We start from the raw sequence: 19,885 nt of genomic DNA, 5'->3' as shown, positions 1-19,885 counted from the left end.
GTGAGTTTATTCCTGGGCTCTGTATTCTGTTCCGTTGATCTGTTGTGTCTGTTTTTGTGCAAGTACTATGCAGTTTTTATGACTATAGCTTTGCAGTATAGTCTGAAGTCTGGAAGGATACCTCCAGCTTTATTCTTTATTTTTTCAAGATTGTTTTGGCAATTCAGGGTGTTTTGTGGTTCCAAATAAATTTTAGGATTATTTGTTCTAGTTCTGTGAAAAATGTCATAGGTAGTTTGATAAAGATTGCATTGAATCTGTAGATTGCTTTAGTTAGCATGAACATTTTAACAGTATTAATTATTCCAATCCAAAAGCACAGGATAAATGAGATGATTTTTACTCTGTTTCTGATAGTTCATTGTTAGTGTATGGAAAAGCAACAGATTTCTGTATATTAATCTTGTATACTGAAACTTTACTATTAGTTCTAATAGTTTTTTGGTGAATACTTTAGGATTTCCTATATAAAGTATCATGTCATCTGCAAATAATGACAATTTTTCTTCTTCCCTTCCAGTTTTGATGGCTTTTATTTCTTTTTCTTATCTGATTGCTGTGGCTATGACTTCCACTACTATATTAAATAGAAGTGATAAGAGTGGGCATCCTTGTCTTATTCCTGAATTTGGAAGAAAGGCTTTCAACTTTTCACCATTGAGTATGATATTAGCTGTAGGTTTGTCATAATTAACCTTTATTATGTTAAGATGTTTTCCGTCTAATCCTACTTTGTTCTGAGTTTTTATAATGAATGGATGATGAATTTTGTCAAAGGCTTTTTCTGTGTCTGTTGAAATGATCATGTAATTTTTATCCTTCCTTTTGCTAGTATGGTATATTACATTGGTTGATTTGCAAATATTGAACCACCCTTGCACTCTTGGAATAAATCTCATTTGATCATGGTATATTATCCTTTTAATGTATTATTGGATTTGGTTTACTAATATTTTGTTGAGAATTTTTACATCTATAATCATCAAAGATATTGGCCTTAACTTTTTTTTTTGGTACTTTTTCTGGTTTTGGTATCAGGGTGATGGTGGCTTCATAGAATGAATTTGGAAGTGTTCTGTCTTTTTTGGAAGAGTGAGAGGAATAGGTATTAGCTCATCTTTATATATTTGGTGTAATTCCTTTGTGAAGTTGCTCAATCCTGGAATTTTGTTTGCTGGGAATATTTTTTTATTATTAGAAATTCAATTTCACTGTTACTGATCAGTCTGTTCAAATTGTCTGTTTCTCTTTGGTAAGTTGCATCTTTCTCGAAACTTGTCCATTTCTTCTAGGTTGTCCAGCTTTTTTGGCATATAACTGTTCATACTATTCTCTTATGACTTTTTGCATCTCTGTGGTATTGGTTATTTCTCCTCTTTCCGTTCTTATTTTGTTTATTTAGGTCCTCTTTCTTTTCTTCTCAGTGAGCCTGGCTAAAGGTTTATGAATTTTGTTTATCCTTTCAAAAAATAAGCTCTTGATTTTATTGACCTTTCCCTTTTTTTTTTTTTTTTTTTTTTTTTTTTGGCTTTTATCTTACTTATTTCCTCTCAGGTCTTTATTATTTTCTTCCTTCTTCTGACTTTGGCCTTAGTTTCTTCTTCTTTTTCTAATTTCTTTAGGTAGTAGCTTATGTCACTTATTTGAGATTTTCTTGTTTCTTGAGGGGGGCCTATATTGCTATAAACTTTCCCCTTAGAACTGATTTTGCTGCATCCCATAGATTTTGGAGTGTTGTGTTTCCATATCCATTTGTCTTGAGGTGTTTTATGATTTCTTCTTTGACTTCTTCATTGATTCATTGTTTTTGTAGTAGCATGAAGTTTAGTCTCCACATGTTTGTTCTTTTCCTATTTTTCTCTCTATAATTGGTTTCTAACTTCATACTGTTGTGATCAGAAAAAAGTCTTAATAATAATTCATATCCTCCTAAATTTGTTGAGACTTGTTTTGTGGCCTAGCATGTGATCCACCCTGGGGAATATTCCATGTGCACTTGAAAAGAACATGTATTCTTCTGTGTTTGGATATTATGGCCTGTAGATATCTATTAAGTCCAACTGGTCTATTGTGTCATTTAATGCTACTGTTGCCTTACTGACTTTCTGTCTGGACAGTCTGTCCAATTATGTAAGAGGGTGTAAAATCCCCTATTATTACTGTATTATTACCAATTTCTCTCTTTTTATCTGTTAGTTTTGCTTTATATATTTTGGGGCTCCTGTATTGGGTGCATATATGTTAACAAGTTTAATATCCTTATATATTGATCCTTTTATCATTGTATAATGCCCATCTTTGTTTTGTTATAGCATCTGTTTTAAAGTCTATTTCATGTGGTATGAGTTTTGCTACCCTCACTTTTTTGTCATTTCTGTTTGCACGAAATATCTTTTTCCATCCCCTCACTTTCAGTCTATGTGTGTCTTTAGCTTTGAGGTGAGTCTCTGGTACATAGTATATGGAAGAATTTTTTTTAATCTAATCAGCCACCCTATGTCTTTTAATTGGAGCATTTAATCTATTGACATTTTAGGTAATTATTGATAGGTATGTATTTATTGCCATTATATTACTTGTTTCCTGTTTACTTTTGTTGTTTTTCTCTGTTCATTTCTTCTTCTTTTGGTTTCTTCCCTTGTGGCTTGATTATTTTCTTTAGTATTATGCTGTGCTGTTTTCTTTTTAGTTTTTGTGTACCTATTGTAGGTTTTTAAGTTTTGGTTAGCATGGGGTTGATATATACTGACCTATAACTAAATCTATAAGCTGGTAGTCACTTAAGTTCAAATACATTCTAAAAGATCTACATTTTTACGCTCCTCCCCCATATTTTGTATTTTGATGTCATCTTTTACAACTTCATGCTTATCTCTTAACTATTTATTGTAGTTATAGTTTCTTTTAAATTTTTTTTTTCTTTTAATCTTTGTGCTGGCTTATTTAAGCAGTCAATCCTCAGTCCTTATTATATATTTGCCTTTTCTAGTGGTATTTTCCTTTTCTCATATATTCTTCCTTTTTTCCATTTAGAGAAGACCCTCTACCATTTCTTTTAGTGTAGGTTTAGTATTGATGAACTCTTTCAGTTTTTGCTTGTCTGAGAAGTTCTTCATCTCTCCTTCAATTCTAAATATCATCTTACTGGCTAGAGTATCCTAAATTGCAGGTATTTTCCTTTCAGGACGTTGACTATATCATGGTACTCCCTTCTGGCCTGCAAAGTTTCTGCAGAGAAATCAGCTGATAGCCTTATGGGATTTCCTTGTATATGACTCCTTGTTTTTCTCTTTCTGCCTTTAGAATTCTCTCTTTAACTTTTGCCATTTTAGTCATGATATATCTTGGTGTGGGTCTGTTTGGAATCATCTCATTTGGGCCCTTCTGTTCTGCTTGTACATGGATATTTGTTTCCTTCTTCAGGTTTGGGAATTTTTCAGCCATATTTTCCTTAAATACTTTTTTTTTTCTGCACCATGCAGCTTGTGGGATCTTTGTTCCCTTACTAGGGATTGAACCTGGGCCCTTAGCAGCGAGAGTCCAGAGTCCTAACCACTGGACTGCCAGGGAATTCCCCCTCAGATACTTTTTTGATCTCCTCCTCTCTTCTCTTTCTGGGACCCCCTATAATGTGAATGTTGGTGCACTTAATATTATCCCCAAAATCTCTTAAACTGTTTTCATTTTTCATTTTTTTCTTTTTGCTGTTCTGATTGGGTGATTTCCATTATTCTACCTTCTAGATCATTTATGCATTCTTCTGTATCACTTTGTCAGCTAGTCATTCCTTCTAATATGGTTTTTATTTCAGTTATTGAATTCACTTTTGATTGGGTCTTTTTTTATCTTCTCATTCCTTGTTAAAATTTTCACTGTGTTCACCTGTTCTTTTCCCTAATTCAGTTAACATTTTTATTACCGATGCTTTCACTTCTTTGATAAAATATTTATTTCTGTTTCATTATATTTTCAGGGGTTTTCTCTTGCTCTTTCAGTTGAGAGCTTTTCATCAGCTTTTTCATTTTGCTTAACTTTTTCTGCCTCTGCAAATTTAGTTGAAATGTAATCTTGAGGGGCTTCTTATGTGGGAGCATCCTTATACAGACTGTGTGTGCCCAAAGTCTTTGGTGGGAGTCCTGGATTTGACATGGATGCAAGCCACTCTTTCCTCAAGGTATGCTGCAGTTATAAACTTGGTAGGGGGTTGGACTTGAGATGGAGGGGCTAGAGCTGGAGCCAGGTGTGAGGTGGGATTTCCCCTCTGTTCTGTGGCCATCACCACCCTATTGGGGGTGGGGTCTGATCCCAAGTCACTGGAGCAGAAGCTCCAAGCTGGCTCTGTTCCCTTTGAGTGTGTGTTTTCCCCTCTCCCCACACCAGGAGTCTTGCCCCAGGTGGTGGGGGGATGAGTTGCTGAAGCAAGGGGAGCCCTTGTGGGCTCTCAGCTCATGTCAGCTTCAGACAGAGGTCCAAGCTGTCTCCGATGCACTGCCTATTCTGGCGTCTGCAGTTGTTTCCCTCACTCTACATAGGTGCTGCCTCAGGTGCAAGATCCCTTTGTCCCTCACAACTGATCACTGTCCCCAGCCTCGGCAATCCTTGCCCTGTTGTGGAGGCACAGCACAGGGCAGGCAGGGCCCATATGGACTCTTGGCATATATCAGGGTGTGAAATGTACTGGAGCAGCTGCCTTCAGAGATCTGGGCTGCTTCAGATACACTGCTTGAGTAATTGCCAACAATGGCCACCACTGCCCCACAGGTTCTACCCTGGGAATGGGTCACCTCTGTCCTATGGCTTTCTTTTCGGCTGTTATGGCCATCCCAGATCCAGTGCCTTGCTGTGATGTGGAGTGAGCAGGGCCAGAGAATTTGCTCATCTTGGGCTAGGGCACCTGTGGAGGTAGTTGTGGGAAACTTGGCTACCACCAGAGCGGTCCTTTCTCCACCCTGCCTCAGGGACAAGCCAAGGCACTCACACTCCTCATGAGCAGAGTCCAGGCTTTCCCCAGACCTCAAGTTAGTCCCAGTGGTCCTGCAACCAGCCAAGGGGGGCTTGTCTCCCCCAAATAGAACCCCAGGACTGGGACACCCAATCTGCGGCTCTCACTGCTTACTCTCCAGAGTTTGTGTCCACCTGTGTCTTCTCTCTTTACCTCTGAGTCCCCTCCCAAGAGCACAGGTCCCAACCTGATTGATTTTCTTCCCTTACTACCCGATTGTGTGTGTATCTTTCTTACAGCCTTGGTTGTACAGAGTCATTCTGTCAGTTTCCAGTTAGTTTTCAGTGAGAATTATTTCACTTGTAGATGTATTTTTGATGTGTTCATGGTCGGGGGGAGTTGAGCTCTACATCCTCTTACTTCATCATCTTGACTGGTCTCTCTCCTATGAAGTATGTGTTAATTAAAGTCTATCTTTCATCTCATATTTTCATGCCTTTCTCTGATGATATTTTCATTTGAGTGATGCATGCAGTTTATATCAATGATATGTATACCTCTTTCAGTGGAGTTGCTAATTTTCATTTCACTTCATAAGTGATGACTTTTTTGGCTGCCTCATCTTGAGGCTTTCATGAAAATTTGATTGTTTTCAGTCATCATTTCCCTTTGTTCTAGGCTGAGGATCTCCTTGCCTTTCCTGAAACTTGATACATGTGCTTATGCTTTAGCCTCTTGCTGTTTCCTCTGCCCTGAAAGCCAGAATTTGAGTTTTAATTTACACTAAGAGCACTGTGTTTTTCTTTTTTCTTTAACTTTTTTATTGTGGAAAAACACTTGAGATCTACCTATTTAACAAATTTTTCACATGTACAATACATTCTTAACTTCATATACTATGTTGTACAGCAGATCTCTAGAATTTATTCATGGTTCATAACAGAAATTTTATACCCATTGAAGAAAAACTCTCATCTTCCCCTACTGTCAGCCCCTGGCAACTCCCATTCTACTCTCTGATTCTGTGAGTTTAACTATTTAGATACCTCAGAACGGTGAAATCACGCAGTATTTGTCTTTCTGTCTCTGGCTTATTTCACTTAGAATAATGTCCTCCAGGTTCTTCCATATTGTCACAAATAGTAGTATTTCCTCCTTTTCTAAGGCTGAATAATATTCCATTGTATGTATAAACCACATTTCTTTATCCATCTATCCATCATCAACCATTTAGGTTATTTCCATATCTTAGTTACTGTGGAAAATGCTGCATAGAATATGTGAGTGCAGATATTACTTCAAGATCTTGATCTCAGTTCTTTTGAATACATATTCAGAAGTGGGATTTCTGGGTCATATGGTCATCCTATCTTGAATTCTTCGAGAAACCTTCATACTGTTCTGTATAGTGACTGCACTATTATACATTCCCATGAACAAGGTACAAGACTGCCCCTTTCTCCATATCCTTGCCAACACTTATCTTAGACACACTTTTTTATAACAGCCATTGAAACAGGTGTGAGGTGATATCTTATGGCTTTGATTTGCATTTTCATGATGGTTAGTGATGTTGGGCACCATTTTCTATACTTGTTGGCAGTTTGTATGTATTCTTTGCAGAAATGTCTACTCAAGATTTTTGTCCTTTTTTTTTTTTTTTTTTTTTGTGGTACGTGGGCCTCTCACTGTTGTGGCCTCTCCCATTGCAGAGACAGGCTCCGGACATGCAGGCCCAGCGGCCATGGCTCACGGGCCCAGCCGCTCCGCGGCATGTGGGATCTTCCCGGACCAGGGCACAAACCCGTGTCCCCTGCATCGGCAGGCAGACTCTCAACCACTGCACCACCAGGGAAGCCCTTTTGTCCATTTTTAATTGAGTTATTTGGGGCTCTTTGCTACTGAGCTGTAGAAGTTCTTTATGTGTTTTGGGTATTAATTCCTCATCATATAGAGGTTTTCAAATATTTTCTTTCAAGCCATATGTTGCCTTTTCGTTTTGATGATTGATTCCTTTTCTGTGCATAGCTTTTTGGTTTGAAATAGTCTCACTTGTTTATTTTTACTTTTGTTGCCTGTGCTTTTGGTGTCACATCCAAGAAATCACTGCCAAGCCCAATGTCAAGAAGTTTTCTTCTAGGAGTTTTAAATTTCAAGTCTTACTTTGAAGTGTTTAATCCATTTTGAGTTGATTTTTATGTGTTATGTAAGATGAGAATCCAATTTCATTCTTTTGCATGTGAATATCTAGCTCTCCTAATGCCATTTACTGCAGAACCAAACTTTCCCTGTTGTGTGTTCTTGGCACTCGTAGAAAATCAGCTGATTGTATGTGGGTGGGTTTATTCCTGTACTCTCATTGTATTCCATTTGTCTCTATGTTTGTGTTTATGCTAGTACCATTGTTTTAATTGCTGTGCTTTGTACTATATTTTGAAATCAGGATGTGGGATACCTCTAGCTTTATTCTTTCTCAAGATTACTTTGGCTATTTGGGGTCTTTTGTGGTTCTGTATGAATTTTAAGATTTTTTTCTGTTTCTATAAAAAATACCATTGGGATTTTGATGAAGAGAGCATTGAATCTGTAAATCACTTTGGGTAGTGTGGATATTTTAACAATATTGTCTTCCAATCTATAACAGTGGAATGGCTTTCCATTTATTTGCATCTTTTTTAATTTCTTTCATCAGTGTGGTGATGTTTAGTGTACAAATTTTTCACCTCCTTAATTAAGTTTATTACCAAGTATTTTATTCTTTTTGATGCTATTGTAAATGAGATTTTTTTCTTAATTTCCTTTACAGATAGTTCATTGTTAGTGTATAGAAACACAACTGTATTTTGTGAGTTGATTTTGTATCCTGCAAAGTTACTAAATTTGTTGATTACTTATGATAATTGTTTGTGAAATCTTTAGAGCTTTCTATATATAAGTTCATGTAATTTACAAACAGAGATCATTTTACTTCCAGTTGAAAGCAACTGAATATTTTTGAAAGTCCATATTAGATAAGTGAAGACAGACAGACTGTAGGAGTACTGGTTGAAAATAAACTGGAGACAGAGATAGTTATCTAGGCCTACGGAGTAGCTAAAGTGGTTGATGATAGAATAGTAAGATAGCCAAAGTTGTATTATGCTTGTCTACGTTGAAGACCTAAAATTTAGGTTTCCATTCAACCTAAAATTGAAAGGAATCCTGGAAATGGAATACAACTAAAGATTTGAGCTTTTCATGTAACTTTAGATCGATGATAATTCACTGTATATTTATTAGCAAGTTGTAGAATAAAATCAAAATCTCTTGATCCAAATTCTTAGTTTTCTGTTAGTAACTACATGACTACTCATGCAGCCATGTAATGCAGTTATTAATTCAGCCTATAATGTCAAATTGACTGAAACTCTGTTAAAATATTTATACTACTTAATATAAAATGTAACTAGAAAGAGAAAAATTAAATCTAAATTCATTTGCAGATACATGCTTAATATCTTAAATCCAAGATACCCATTAAAATAGGTATCTCTATATTCTAATGTCAGTGAATTTTACATTTCTTTTTTATTATATAAGTTTCAGGTGTACAACACTATAATTCAACATCTGTATACATTACATAGTGATCACCCCTAAAGTCTAGTTACCATCTGTCACCAGACAATTGACCCCCTTCACCAACCACCAGCCACCTTCCTATCTGAGAACAACTGATCTGTTCTCTGTATCTATAAGTTTGTTTTTGTTTTGTTTTTAGATTCCACATATGAGGGAAATCATATGGCATTTGTCTTTTCCTTCTGAATTATTTCATTTAGCATAATCCCCCCCAAGATAATGCATGTTACCACAAATGACAAGGTTTCCTTTTTTATGGCTGAGTAGTGTTCCATTGTGTGTATATACCACGTCTTCTTTATCCGTTCATCCATCAGTGAACACTTAGGTTGTTTCTATATCTTGGCTACTGTAAATAATACTATAATAAAAATAGGGGTGCATGTATATTTTTAAATTCATGTTTTTGTATTCAGATAAATACACAGAAGTGGAATAGCTGCATCATATGGTAGTTCTATTCTTACATTTTTGAGGGGTCTCCATACTGTTTTCCATAGTGGCTTCACCAATTTATATTCCCATCAGCAGTGTATGAGGGCTCTCTTTTCTCTGTATCCTCTCCAACACTTGTCTTTACTTGTCTTTTTTATAATAGCCATACAAACAGGTGTGAAATGATATCTTACTGTGGTTTTGATTTGCATTTCTAACTAACAGTTAGTGATATTGAACATCTTTTCATGTGCTGTTTGATTACCTATGCCTTATGTGGAAAAATGTCTATTCAGATCTTTTGTCAGTTTTTTAATCAGATTGTTTGCTTTTATGTTGTTGAGTTGTATGTGTTCTTTATATATTTTGGATATTATCCCTTATCAAATATATGGTTTTCAAATATCTTCCATTCAGTAGGTTGCCTTTTCATTTGATGATGGTTTTCTTCACTGTGCAGAAGTTTTTTAGTTTGATGTAGTCCTATTTGTTTATTTTTGCTTTCATTTCCCTTTCCTTTCATCAGTGTCTTATCGTTTTCAGTGTACATGTCTTTCATCTCCTTGGTTAAATTTATTCATAGATATTTTATTCTTTTTTACACAATTGTAAATGGCATTGGTTTCTTCATTTCTTCCCAATAGTTTGTTATTACCATATAGAAATGCCACAGAGTTCTGTATATTGATTTTATATCCTTTGACTTACTGAATGCATTTGTTAGTTATAACAATGTTTTTTGGTGAGTTCTTTAGAGTCTTCTCTATATATTATCAATGACATCTACAGTGTCATCTACTTTTCTGATTTGGATGCTTTTTATTTCTTTTTCTTGCCCAATTGCTGTGGCAAGGACTTCCAAGTCTATGTTGAATAAAAGTGGCAAGAGTGGGCATCTTTATCTTGTTCCTGATCTTAGGAGAACATTTTTAGCTTTTTCTTGTTTAGTATGATGTTAGCTGAAGGTTTGTCATATATGGACTTTATTATGTTGCGGTACAGTCCTTCTGTACCTACTTTGTTGAGAGTTTTTATCATAAGTGGATGTTGAATTTTGTCATACGTTTTTCCTACATCTATTGAGGTAATCATGTGATCTTTATCCATCATTTTGTTAAGGTGGTGTAGCACATTGATTGCTGTGTGGATGCTGAACCATCTTTGCATCCCTGGAATAAATCCCACTTGATTGTGGTGTATGATCCTTTTAATGTATTGTTGAATTCAGTTTCCTCCTAATATTGTGTTGAGGATTTTAGCATCTATATTTATCAAGGATATTGACCTTTAATTATCTGTTTTTGTGGTGTCCTTGTCTGGTTTTGGTATCAGGGTAATGCTGGCCTCTTAAGATGTATTTTGAAATGTTCCCTCCTCTTCAATTTTTTGGAAAAGTTTGAGAAGGATAGGCATTCAGTCTTCTTCAAATGTTTGGCAGAACTCACCACTGAAGCTGTCTGATCTTGGACTTCTGTTTGCTGGGAGGTTTTTTATTATTGATTCAATCCCCTTACTAATAATTGGTCTATTAGGGTTTTCTATAACATAATTATTTGTATTTCTGTGGTATCAGTTGTAATATCTCCCCTTTCACTTATGATTTTACTTGTTTGAGCCGTCTCTCTTTTTTAGCTAAAGGCTTGTTGAGTTTTACATTTCTTAAATATTTTTTCTTTGACATACTACACTAACTCATCTTTCATTGGCATAGAATAATTGAGTAATGAGTTAAAGAGAATAGATTTAGCTTGTCCATTTGGTGCTCTGACATGGTCATCTATTTAGTACTAAAATACAGAAGATTTAAACATGCTTCTACGTTACTTCTGAGAGACTTCTGCCCCAAGGACTTAAGGAGCTTGCAAATTCCACTTCCTCCTGCCCTCACTAGCAAGATCAAGAATCCTAGCTCTACCTCAATTAAATTGAGTGAAAGAAGGTGATTACCTACCCCAGCATTCTCTGCCACACATCACTCATAAAACCACTGGCACACTACTGGACCACCCACTCCCTAGGCTCAGCCCCACATTCTCAGCTACATTTTCCCATATTCCCTTTTTCTAAGCCCTTTCACCAAGGAATTAATATTGTCCCATCTACACGCCCTGCTTAAGCCTTTTGAAAATTTGGCTCCTGTGAGAACTGGGGAGAGTGAGTGTAGGTGGACGTGGTGGCCAGGTTGTCATCAGTGGGTAACATGGCATAAAGAAAAAACAAGTTTCTTAAACCTAGACAGGTCTGGATTCAAATCATGCTATGTCTCATGTTACTATCTGCATAACTTGGACAAGTTATTCATGTATTCTGAGACTCCATTTGTTTTTTTAACTAATCAAAATGGGAATAAATATGCTGCTTCCACAAGATTGTTTTAAGGAGGATATGAAATAATAAATGTGAAGCCATAAAATAAGAATTAGGTGTTCAGTTCCCTCCCATGCCCTTGCTGTCAGTATAAATCTGGAGGCACCAACTGTAGATAGTCATTGATTAAAAGCAATTGCTCGGGAGACTTCACATTCCTCAGGGCACTTGACTGTACACTTATTTAAAGTGTGTTTATTTATGTAAACCATACTTCACTGAAGCCAATTTCAAAAAGGGTGATGCTTGAAAACAAACTAAACTCAGAATATCTCTAGACCTCTCATGCTACCTTCCTTTTCTAATGTATGCACATCCTCTTTTTTACAAGCACACCTCTTTTCTCAACCAGAGAAAGGAGAGACTGGAGAGGAATTTATTAGCAAATTTCAAAGAGTAAAAAAGGCCTCTGCAACTGCTTAGACTCAGAATTACCTTATGACTGTTGCTACAGACCCTTATGTTCAAGGTGAAAAAAAATGTTAGTGTGCCCTCAAGAATATCTTAGGTTGATTAGTGGCTCCTGGCTATCTCCTCTTTCTACTCTGCAGTCAGTAGAGAGGTACCCTAGAATGAATAAGGCAGTGACTTCAGTAAGTTTTACTAGTTGGTCATCACTCTGGAAAATATATAATATATTGATGGCTCAGAAACAAATGAGTACATAATATTTCAAATGGTCCCTGTGTTAGAAAGACCCATAGTCTCCCTATTTTCCATTATTCATGTGGAACACTTCAATGGTATCAAACAACAAAATGTAAATGCATTCTATAAAACATGATACTGATTCCCTCTGATAATGTTGGGGTTTTTTTTCCCCTACACTCAATCTGGCTGTTGGAACTTTGATTTCTTTTATATTTAGTGGTGTGTGTGTATTTACCTTTTCTTTGAGATGAAATCTCTTTATAGCACTATTAACAAATTTTACTATACAACTGAGCTTCTCTATGTTTTCTTATGTTTAGAAAGATGCTGAATTTCATTGGCTCAAAGTGCTTATTTTTCAGTTGGAATTGTAAACCAGAGAAATTATTTTACAACAACAAATTTTTCATATTTAAAAATTTTTTCTTGCCTAGAGGTACTCTATGATTTATTTCATTCCTCTTCTGGTTACATGATTTAAAGACACAATAGATAAAACACACTCTAATGCAGTTTTTTCTGTGCTTGCATCTTTTATTTAATTTTTTTATATTACTAATCCAAGGCAATCTCCTTTTGGTTTTCAGTTCTCTAAGCTGTGAATAATCAGTATCTTAAACATTCTTCTGATAAAATAAGGTCTACATTTTCTATGCTACATTTTGGATAATTTGGATTTTATTCTATATTTTGTGTCCTATATTTTAGATAAGTTAACAGTGGATGTTGGCATGAAGTTGATAATAGTTGATTTTTCATGGTAAAAAGAAGTTATTAAGATCTCAATGGAGGCTAGTTTCCACTTCCTGTGGTGGCAAGTTTTCTGACTATATGAGTCAGGAACCCTGAACTATACTTTTGATTATTTCTACCTACACTAATTCCATCCATTCATTAAGATAAAGCTTAGATATTATCTCCTTCATAAAACCTCCTCACTCTGGTCATAACTACTTTTTTCTCCATCTGCTTAACTCCCATAATCTTGGTCTTTTCATCCTGTATGGCACCCATCCTGATATAAATTATAATACGGATATTTGTCAACATGCAGAATCTCCCTCAGTAGGTTATAAAATTCTTTAGCAGCGCAACAATCTCTAATCTACCATCTGATTCTTCACAGCATCAAGTATACCGCTTTATATATATGTTACTAAATACATGTTCAGTGAATGGATAAATGGGTGAGTTAAGCATTTTAGGTAGTTTTTTTCTAATAAGGTGATATTTGTACACATTTTTAAGAATAAAAAACATGACATTTCAACTTATCCTTGTAGCTTCAAATGCCCATTAATTGTCCAGGCAAGTATAACCCACATATTAATGCCAGAACTTTCATGGCCCATTGTCAGTATGTCACATTTAAAGAAATGTGTGTCTGATTATTAACGCTGTGAAGAAAATTATAGAATTTTACTGTACCCTGAAGAGTGTTACAAGAGTTTTACACAGTACATCAGGTAACAGAGTTCCTAAAAATACTCTAGATATTTCTTTCCCATTCGTGACTTCAACTAAGAACCTTTCATTTTCTCCATGGAGTTCTTTCACAATTAGGACTGCCAGACTACATAGTTCCAGAAGGTATGTGCGTGTCAATATCTATGGGGAAAATTCCACATGGAATTGTGCCATGTACCACCTGACCAGCCATATACAGCATCCCTGCAATCACACTACTCCCCATTCATTTATACCTTCTCTATATTATATTAGTTGTACACAAAATCCTTACACATGACTCAGCCATCTGCAACCCCTGAGAAGTGCAGTTCCTTGGGTGATCAGCTTTTCTCTTGAGAACTGATGTCCCTGGCAATTCTAATGAATAAGGGTCTCTACCTAAAAGATAAAACACAATTATAAGCAAAATTCAACAAAAATATTCTAGATTTGCTTTCTGACCCTTAGCTGGAACAACTAACTCATTCATTTACTCAAAACCTGAAAACCTACTGGATGTAGGAAACTATACTCTCTAGTGAAAATAAAATATTAAATAATGTCCCTGATTTTAAGGAATTAAAGCTCAAGTATGGAAGCCAAACAAATAAATAGGCAATTATATGTGCTAAGTACTATTAAGAGAGTAGGTAGGTGCTGATAAAGAAATATAGATGAATGAATTAATCAGGGCATGAAGGTCAAAGAAAGCATTTTGAAGAACTTTTATTCATTTATTTAACTAGTATTTATTAAGTCAGGTGCAGTACTAGGTTCTGGTACTACAAAGGTGAGTAAATCAAATCTGGTCCCTTCCCTATCTGATGGAAAGTTCGCTAAGTGAGCTTCTGTGAGGATTAGTAAGAGTTCAAGTTAAGAAGTCTGGACTTTATTCTGAGGGAAATGTGGAACTATTAATGGTTTTTAAGGTTGTGATTGGCAAAATCAGATTGGTATGATATGAAGATCATTTGGGATAGGGCAGGCAAAAATGTGAAAGAATGAAATCAAAAAAACAGAATACTATGGTAATAATTTCTCTGTAAAGTAATCACAGCACTGGTGAAGAGGAAGAACTGAAGAGTGACTTCAGGAAGATGGGAAAGTAGAAGTTTTGTATTGTCATCCCCCCAAAAAACACTGATTTTGACAATTACCCACAGATGAAAGTATCTTTGTGGGAGTCTGGAGTCCCAGCAGAGAGGTTCCAGCACACCACTGGAGTGAAAAATCTGATACTAGATGCACTGAAGAGGGTAAGAACAGTTTCACTTCACTTGCATCACTCTGTGACCACAGAGGTACATCAGCTCAGTGCCAAGAAACTCCATTTGTCCCCAGTTTCTCCCATGAGGAAAAGTGAGAGCATAGTGAGTGAGTGAATACCCAGCTTCTCCAGCTGTGTAGGACACTGCAACAGAGGGCCATTTATTTTATTCCCCACCCAGAATACTGAGGTTATCTATATGACTGAGGGTCTGGTAGAGTCTAGGAGCATAACAGTCAGGACTGGGAAATCATTAAAGTGATATGGATCCTACTAACCACTTTTAACACTCCATCAATAACCTGCCCATAAGCTGCTGGGGATGCCTCACCTGTGGACCCTCCCAACTGGCCCATGTACATCTCCAGTACTCCTTCAACCTCACCTACACACTTCCAACATGACTAGCTATCTATCTGTGCCCATGTGGGCAGCAAGTAAAAGCCATTGCAAATGCAGAGCATGAGAAGAAAGTTGACCCAACTCTGCAGGATTGGGAGAAAGTACACAAATTTGAGCATTTCAGGACACTGCTCTAGGGAAAGCAAATACAAAGTTGTCAGCACTCAGCCTTGTTTTGCAGGATTGAGTCATAAAATTATAAGAATTCCTCCCAAAGAAGGAGCAAGAAATGTGGAGCAGACAAACCCATAGAAGAGATCTGAGAAGTCCCACAGTCGTTAGTAGGAAAGATTTTTGAAGGTATTTCTTTCCCAAAGCCAATCAATAATGTAGAAGGTGATTGTTTCTTGAAATGCAAGGACAGCAACACAAAACTTCAAGGAATAGGAAAAAATTAAGCAAGCATGACACCACCAAAAGAACACAATAATTTTCTAGGAAATGACCCTCCAAAAATCGAGGTCTACAATTTGTGTGATAAAAAATCATAATAGCTGTTTTAGGAAAGCTCATTGAACTATAAGAAAACACAGAAAGAAATTTCAACAAAATCAAGAAAATAATGCATGGACAAAACAAGAAATTTAACAAAGAGAAAGATTATCATTAAAGAAAGAACCAAACAGAAATATTGGAGCTGAAGAATACAACAAATGATGTGAAAAATGCAATACAGAGCATCAATAGCAGAACTTATCAATTAGAAGACAGAATAAGCAAACTCAGAGACAGATCATTGAATTTATCTAGTCAGAGAAGAAAGGAAAAAAGTGGAAGACTACATAAAGTATGGCACTCCATGAAGTAAAATAATATACACATTATGGGAAGGGATAGAGAGAGAAGGACAGAAAGATTATTTAAAGAAATAATGGCTGAAAACTTCCCAAATCTGGGGAGAGATATGAACACCCAGGTACATAAAACTCATAGGTCCCCAAACAGATTCAATCCAAAGATCTTCACCAAGACACATAATAATAAAACTATCAAAAATCAAATAGAAAAATTTTAAAAGCAGCAAGAGAAAAGAAACTCATCACATACAAGGGAACCCCCACAGGCCGTCAGTGGACTTCTCAGCAGAAACATTGCAGGCTAAGAGAGTGAGATAATATATTCAAAGTGTTGAAAAAGAAAACTTCCAACCAAGAATACCCAGCAGGGCTGTCCTTCAGAAATGAAAGAGCGATCAAGACTTTCCCAATCAAACAAAAGTTGAAGGAGTTCGTCACCACAAGACCTGCATTACAAGAAATGCTAAAAGGAGTTCTTTAAGCTGAAATGAAAACATGCTAACTGGTAACATGAAAAAATATAAACTCATTGGTAGAGGTAAGCATATAGTCAAATTCAAAATATTGTAACACTGTAATGATGGTGTGTAAATCTCTTAACTGTCATACAATATACAGGTTAAAAGACAAAACTATTATGAATAACTTTATAGAATTTGTTAATGAATATATAATATAAAATATGTAAATTATGACATCAAAAGCATAAAATGTGTGTAGGGACCATAAAAAAGTAGTTTTTATATGCAATCAAAGTTAAGCTGTTATTAGCTTAAAATAGACTGTTATAACTATAAGATGTTTTATGTAAGCCTCATGATAACCACAAAGCAAAAACCTATACTAGATACACAAAAGATAAAGAGAAAGGAATCAAAGCATACCACCATGGAAAATCATCAAATCACAAAGAAAGATAGCAATAGAGGAAGAAGGGTACAAGGGAACTACAAAACAGCCAGAAAATAATTAATAAGATGGCAATAGTAAATCCTTAAGTATCAAAAATTACCTTAAATGTAAATGGATTATATCCTCCAATCAAAAGATATATGGTGACCAAATGGATGAAAAAACAAGACCCAACTTCCTACAAGAGACTCATTTCAGCTTTCAGGACACACATAGGCTCAAAATAAAGGAATGTTAAAAAAAATACATTCCATGCAAATGGAAACCATAAGAGAGCCAGAGGTAGTTATGCTTATATCGTACAAAATAGTCCTTAAGTCAAAAACTGTAAAAAGAGACAAAGTCATTTTATAATGACTAAGAGGTCAATTAATCAAGAAGATATAACAATTGTAAATATTTATGAATCCAACTTCAGAGCACCTAAATATATTAAGCACTAACGATCTGAAAGGAGAGGCAGACAGCAATGCAGTAATAGTATGGGACAACAATACCCCACTTTCAACAAAGGATTTAAAATCCAGAGACAAAATCAATAAGGAAACATTGGATTTGAACTACACTTTGGAATAAATGGGCCTAACACACATATACAAGAATATTCTACCCAGTGTCAACAGAATACACATTTTTCTCAAGCACAGATGGAAGATTCTCCAGGATAGATCTTGTGTTAGGTCACAAAACAAATATTAACAAATTTAAGAAGGTTGAAATCATCAAATATCTTTTCTTACCAAAATAGTATGAAACTAGAAATTACTAATAGAAGGAAAAGTGGAAAATTCACAAACATGTGGAAATCAATACATTCCTAAGTGGCTAATGGGTCAAAGAAGAAATAAAAACATCTTGAATGAAGCAAAAAGGGAAATGCAACATACCAAAGCTTATGAGATGCAGCAAAAACAGTTCTAAAAAAGAAATTTATAGAAATAAGTATCTACATTAAGAAAAAAAGAAAGGTCTCAAAAAAAATCCACCCAATTTTACACCTCAAAAAACTAGGAAAAGAAAAAACTAAATCCAATGTTAGCAGAAGGAAGAAAATAACAGAGATCTGAACAGAAATAAATGAAATAGAAACCAGAAAAACAATAGAAGAGATCAATGAACCTAATAGCTAGTTTTTTGAAAAGGTAAACAAAACTGAAAAACTATTAACTAGACTAACCAAAAGGGAGAAGAAACAATGAATAAAATAAGAAATAAAAGATGAAGAATTATAAATGATGCCCCAGAAATAGAAAGGATATTAAGAGACTACTATGAAAACGTAAATGCAACAAGTTGGATAAGCTGGAAGACTTATAACCTACCAAGTCTGAATTATGAAGAAATAGAAAATCTGATCAGACTAATAATGAGTAATGAAATTGAAGCAATAATCAAGCAATAATCAAGCAATAATCAAAAATCTTCCAACAAAGAAAAATCCAGGAACAGATGGCTTCATGGGTGTATGCTACAAAAATTTTAAAAATTAAGACCAATTCTTCTCAAACTCTTCAAAAAAAATTGAAGAAAAGACCCCCCACACCCCACACCAAGCTTATTGTATGAGGCCAGCATTACCTTGATACCAAAAACAAGCAAGGACACTGGAAGAAAAGAGAAAAACATACCAAAATCTCTGATGAACACAATGCAAAAATCCTTAACAAAATACTAACAAACCAAATTCAACAGCACACTAAGAAGTTAATCAAATGAGATTTATCCTTGAGATGCAAACGTGCTTCATCACATACAAATCTCAGTATATGTGATACATCACATTAACAGAATGGGCAAAAATTATATGATTTTCTCAATAGATGCAGAAAAAATAGTTGACAATATTCAACACTTTTATCAAAACAAAAAGATAAATGCAGGCAAGGATGTGAAGAAAAGGGAACCCTTGTACACTGTTGGTTGGAATGTAAGCTGGTACAGTCATTATGGAAAACAGCATAGAGGTTACTCAAAAATTAAAACTAGATCTACTGTATGATCCAGCAGTCTCACATCTGAAGGGAACACTCAAAAGAAATGAAATCAGTATCTCAAAGAGAGACCTGCACTCACATGTTCACTGAACCATTATTCACAATACCCAATACATGAAAACAGCCTAAGTGTCCACTAATAGATTGATAGATAAAGAAAATACACACACACACACACTGGAATATTTTTCAGTCTTAAGGAAGAAGGAAGTCCTGCCATTTGTGAGAACATGGATATACCTGGAAGGCATTATGCTAGGTGAAATAAGCCAAACACAGAAACATAAATACTGTATAATCTCATTTATGTATGGCATCCGAAAAAAGGAAAAAGTGAATTCATAGAAACAGAATAAAATGGGGGTATCAGAAATGGGGAGATGTTGGTCAAAGGGCACAAACTTTCAGTTATTAGATAAATAGATTCTGGGGATCTAATTTATACCGTGGTGACTATAGTTAATTATATCGTACCGTATACTTAAAATTTGTTAACAGAGCAGATCTTAAGTGGTCTCACCACACACACACGTACAAAAAGGTAACTGTGAGGTGATAGATGTATTAATTAAATTCATTGTAGTAATCATTTCACAGCATATACATATATCAAGTCAAATCAATCATCAAGATGTACACTTTAAATATACACAGTTTAATTTGTCAATTTACCTCAATAAAGCTGGGGCAGGATGGGGAGAGATGTAGAATTGAGAAGACTAGGTGATTGGGTATGAGAGGTTAGAAAGAGAGGAGCCAGGATTACTAGTGGTTTTGGCCATGTCATTTACTGAGGAGGTGAACACATGATAAGAGCAGCTTTAATAGGAAGCTAGTGAGTTTAGTTTCGGATAGGTTTGAAATACCAATGAGGCCTTCCTAATGGGGAAGTCAATTAGAATTTGGTTATATAGGCTGGAGATAAGTATTTTGGATTCAGTGTTATACTGCTGGCTGTTCATTAAAACTTTAATTCTATTTCTTAGATATTCAACTACATACACTTCATGGCTTTTTTTCCCCCCAGTCAGTTGTGGCAATGTGACTA

This window comes from Phocoena sinus, chromosome 2 (genome assembly GCF_008692025.1).
Source record: "Phocoena sinus isolate mPhoSin1 chromosome 2, mPhoSin1.pri, whole genome shotgun sequence".
Taxonomy (NCBI): domain Eukaryota; kingdom Metazoa; phylum Chordata; class Mammalia; order Artiodactyla; family Phocoenidae; genus Phocoena; species Phocoena sinus.
Note: the sequence above shows the minus strand (reverse complement) of the source record.